Source organism: Aphis gossypii, chromosome 3 (assembly GCF_020184175.1).
Source record: "Aphis gossypii isolate Hap1 chromosome 3, ASM2018417v2, whole genome shotgun sequence".
Classification (NCBI taxonomy): Eukaryota; Metazoa; Arthropoda; class Insecta; order Hemiptera; family Aphididae; genus Aphis; species Aphis gossypii.
Window position 1 is genome coordinate 32,257,164 of NC_065532.1, and position 5,725 is coordinate 32,262,888.

At 26.3% G+C, this 5,725-nt stretch overlaps 1 pseudogene; it reads right to left on the minus strand.

The window, feature by feature from the left end:
- Nucleotides 1-629: 629 nt before the first annotated feature.
- LOC114129256 (uncharacterized) lies at nt 630-2,484 on the minus strand (annotated as a pseudogene).
- Between the last annotated feature and the right edge of the window lie 3,241 nt (nt 2,485-5,725).

The following is a 5,725-nucleotide window of genomic DNA, read 5'->3' on the forward strand; positions in this document are numbered from 1 at the left end:
ATATAGACTTTTATAGAGCTACCTAAAATAAAATAGGTTCCAAGTGTTCTAAGTGTAAATCAGTTTTTATTATCCTAGTGTTGTAAATGATGTAATTATAAATCGTTATATATTCATATTTCATATAGTTATATGTTTGATCCAGTTTATGACCAAAATTCGATTAGTAAAAATAAAAATCAATAAAGCTTTTGTAATAATATTTGTTTGACAAAATAATATGTTAATAGTATTTTAAATAGGTACTCTTTTTTTTTTATTGAAAAGTGTAGTGTAGTGAAACAAATTTGTAAATAATTAGTGTATAAAAAATAGTTACTATTTATGATAAGTTATAATTTTGTATATGTATGGTTAACCAGTAAGATAAGTAGCTTCTTGTCTTACTGGTTAACTCTAATATTATACTACGGTGTAGATACGTGTATTTTTAAAAAAACACTCATAACATATTATATTTTAAATATCTTATTGGGGGATTTTATTAAATTTCTCACATAACCACGTATCAATGTATTATTGTGTCTCACATATCACAATTTACAGTTAAGCTGTTGTAATGTATCCCGTTATTTTTTGAACACACCTCGTAGACATTTTTTAATTTAAAAAAGTTTAACTTTCACAAATTTTCATTGATCATAGAAATTTTAATTTGGTTATACAGCTATAACTTATACAAATGATTCTGGTGACTTGATATTCAGTGAAATGTATTCATATTTGATCAGTGATCATATACTTTCGATTACAACTTTTTTACACTCAGTTCTGAAACTGTTTTACTGAATTCTGATTTGTCTGCATTAGGTTCTGTTGTTACTGCATTTGGTTCTGGTGCCACTGCATTCGGTTCTGGTGCTACTGCATTCTGTTCTGGTACCTCTGTATTTAGTTCCAGTACCATAGAATCTGATTCGGAAGTTCTTACACCTAATTCTGGTGATCGTGCAATTGGTTCTGGTGTCTCTGAACTTTGTTCCTGTTCCTCTAAACCCTCTGGTGTCGGAACTAATGTACTAATTTCCTCTGTAGATTGAACTCGTATATACCTTGATCCTGTTCGGGAACTACTGCACTTAGTGTACTCGATCCTTGACCGGATCTTCTCGATATCGACGCGGTGGTATATGGTTCCAAAATACGTTTCTAAATAATGTTGTTAATACTTAATGATAAATATATATATGCTACGACTTTTAATGAAAAAAAAAACACTTTTTGCATAAAAATTTGAATGTATAAAACGTAGATGAATAATGTTCTTATAATATACAGTACAATAAGATAAAACAAAATAGTGGTAAATTAACTAAAAAACGTTAAAAAAGATAAACTATTTTTGGCATGGAAGTTAGAGTGGAAAGAACCATTGGAAAGAAGAAATGGTTTTAAGAGAACATATTATTTAGAAATATGGGAATCAATATTGAAGAAAATGTTGGACGTTTCCAGTGAGCCATTTACTATAAGGATACTAAATTTGTTATACAGATAAAACACAATTGAGGTCGGTACCTGAATAGTGAAGAGTAAGAGTAAGAATTCTCGGTTCACTCGTGAAAATAAGTAACCATGACAAGAATTATCAATTTTAGTAATATGGCCAAAGTATCAAGTAAGTATAAGTATAAGTATGTTTGAACAAGTAGGAGAACAAAATAACAACTGTATAATCTAAGTTAAAGCAAACTAAGGTCAAATTAAGCATATGTAAATAGTTGATAGTATTAAACATTTTAGTACTGCGCTTTATGAAACCCAAGACATTGAGAGCCTTACCAGATAATATCAATTTAATGGTTGAAGCTCGTAGACAAGAATAACATTGACAGAACGAGAGATTTTTTAAGATTGGTTAAATAATTTCAACATAGCCACCAATCGTTATGCTCAATAACTTCAGATACATGGATTGTAAATAAAACGCTATTATTACTAATAATCGTTAATATATTAAGACTAAATCAATATTGTTCATTTATAATTGTATGATAATAGTTATTTTTACCCTAACCTGTATGGAAAAAAACAAAGATTTGTGTTCTGTATGCCTTGACTTTAAGTATTTCTCCGACATCAACGATAATGGTTGTCGTTTGTCTATTACCAACATATTATTTAGGTAATTTGGTTCTGGAAGTTCACCGAGTTCATTGTATTTGATTTTAAATTGTGTTTTTTGGTTTTTGACTTGACGTTTTTCTAGCCTCTGGCATTCGTTGATGTACTGATTTCTTTCCAAGCAGCTTTGATGACTAACTTTAGAACATCCGGTGCACTTATAGACTGGTTTGAATAACTTTTTTTGTTACAATGCATGCATCTATTCAAATAGAAAAGATAGGATTTTTTAAAACTGTGTTCTACATGCATTTCGATGTTGATCGATATATTAAGTTCAATAAATTTGTTTTAAAAATTATTAAAATTAATTAATAAAAAAAATAATTTGCTATGTTAAAATAAATAATAATCGTTACTATAGATAGTGAAAGTATATACACAATCGATATAGTTAAAAAATGTAATAGTTTTCGATTCTGAGCGGAGTGATGTATTTATTTATTTTGCAATTTATATATTATGTGTTTATAATTTTTTTTTGTATTTGTGTAAATGATAAAATGCTTTGATTTTCAACTTTAAAGGAAGTTTTGGATAAAAAGTTGGATCTAATTTGTACTTTAAAGAAGTCAAAATTCGAAATTTTCAGTGCTTTTTCTATAATCGAAAAAAATGAACAAACAATATTAAAGAAAAACGGAAATTTACACACTAAACCAGTATTTGACTAGAATTCTTTACTTAAACTTCAACCATTTGTTTGTATAGTTATTTTCTCCATATGGTATAATTTTCAAAATATTTTTACTTTTTTGAGTTATTTATAGATAATATTAATTTTTGATCATTTTAGCTGTTCTTGTATATTGATAAAATATTTATTAATGGTTAAAAATATTTTAAAATTTAATAAAATAGGTTCTTTACAGTTAGTTTTCCGGTTAAAAAATATCAAAAATTTACAGTCACAATATTTTTTAATAAGTACTTATTTAAATTTAATATTATGACAAAATTCGTCAAAATCTCGAAAATTACAAATTAAAAGTCTGTTTATACCTTAGATTTTAAAAAGTAATGTAATGCTTTTTATACTTTTTGCAAACTATATATATAAAAAAAAAATTATATCTGAATATGGAATAATTTTTTATGACTGATTTAATTTCAATTTTAACGCCAGCAGATTTTTACTGATATAATAACTATTTCTACCCAAACGACACCATCTAAATATTTATTTTTTTTTATATTTATTATGGCTTCGACATCGAAGGTCTTTAGCCTGCATTTAATGGAACATTTGATTTAGAATATTACATGATGAATTTGAAAATAATCTAAATGTCGTACCAGCTTATTTCCGTACAACACAAACGAATTTGTGCAAGTCTTCATAACAAGGTCACTAAAAGATATCTCCGTTGCAGTTTAGTTGTGCTCAAGTACAGCCGACTTTGTTGAGTGGTTAGCTGTTTTCTAAAAATCCCAAACGTAGTGACAACTGCAATCAAGCGCATGTCTGACGCACAACGCCTTTATCCATTCTCAAGGCTAATACTAGGTATGTGTTTATTTGTAACACAATAGAATAAATCAAAAAATTGAGTTAGAATGATTTGAATAATAATGTCCATATAAATATCCAATTTGATCAATTCTTCTTAAATGTCTAATTTAATCAAAAAAATACACGATAAATCTTCTTTTTAAAAAAGTGGCTTATTAAACTTATTTTTAAAAAACGGCTGACTTTATCTTAACTCTGTTTTCTATTATTTTTAATAGATCATTCATTTTTGGAAAGTATTTTTATAGACTTCTAGCTATAAAATAATTATTTTTATACCTCTGTTTAAATTTTATAATCGTAAACAATGTGGAAATTTCAAATTTCAAATCTCTTGTTTTGGTGTTAACCATCCCAAAAATTAGTTTAAAATGTATTAAACTAAGATCAACCTTATTTTCAACAATTAAAATTTTTTCTTGTCTAATCAATTTGGATTTTGCTCTAACGTGTCTACTAACAATCCGTTAACTAAAACTACTTATTGTACATATAGTAATTTAGATAAAAATAAAGTTCTAGGTATTTTTCTAGATTTAACAAAAATAATTTGGCTCAGTAAATAACCATTATTTTAATTAATAAGTTAAATTATTGTGGTAAAAGAGGCAATGCTCTTAGTTTAATTAAATCGCTGTTTTCTAATAGTCTTCAACAGGTATGATTTAGTGGTAAAAACTAAAAATAAAAATAGTTTTTTATTATCTTAAGGTTCAATACTTGGCCCTGTTTTATTTATTATTTTTATAAACGAACTTTAAAATTTAAGCCTTAATATTAACATACTGTTTTATATGCCAAGGATACAGTTATTCTATAGTTAAAAGTTAGTACTTACTATGATGATTTGCTTAAGATAGCCAATTATTGTTTATCATCAGTAGAAAGAAAAGGTATGATAATAATAATTTACAGTTCATCAAGTTAAATCTAAGTATGTGGTTTTTAATATTATGATAAAGGATCGTATTACTTAATCGTCTTAATCCCTAACTATTATCTAATATGTGTTCACTCTTTTAATTGTAAATATTTAATCTATCTTAGTGTGTGTATTTATTACAAATGATTATCAGTTTAGAAATAATAATGATAGTAAAAGATCAAATAATTACTTTAAAAATAGTAAATGAAAAAAAATTAATAGAAAAATATCGTTTCGACTAATAACAACAACTGAAATAATTTTTTTGCGTTATTTTATCAGTCGAAATTGTAGAAACATAAAAGTTATGGGACAAACTTCCGTTGTACACGTCCGCCTATAAATAATAATAATACGAAATCATTAAAGTTTTTCTATGTATTCCAAAAGGGCTCTAAAAATGATATTTCTTGTTTTCATAAAAAGCAAAATAATGAACATATCAACGTTAATAATAATCAAAATTCAGGAAACGCGCAAATATAGTATTGACTGCGCACGTGCACCTCCGATAAATCAAGTATATATATACTTTATAGTAGCCGTAAACAGTTTTAAGACGTTGCCACTTGCCACATCATATTAGCAATAAATGAAAATCATATCTGATGTCTTGGCTTTTAAAACGTGAATGTTTATATTTTTTCATATAATTTCAGAATTTGGAATTAAGATTAGATTCGATTAAAATGAAATATATAGGTATTGTTAGTTGTTACCGATCACAAAACGATATATTAAAATTATCGCAATAAATAATAATAAATATAATTCATTTGTGAATGATAAATACGAGGGATAGATCCAAATTGCGTATAAATATAGAATAACTATCCGGTTTGTAAATTAGATTTTGGATCTTAAAAGAACCTGTACGAGTATACCATTATCATAGAGTATTAAATACCATAAAAATAAGGCATCAACATTTTTATACTTTTATTTATTATAATTTTAATTATTTTCTGTATTTAATAATCTAAAATTCTTATAAATGAACGTTTTACCTACAACGCAACATATGTCTGTTTTCTCAAAGTGCGTCACAGTTATTTTTGTTTTTTTGATCAAATTGCATTCACTGAAACTATCACAGTGCTTGTAATCGTGACCTATTCACACTTAGGTTTTTTAATTGATTTTCCAAATAACTTTATTATAAT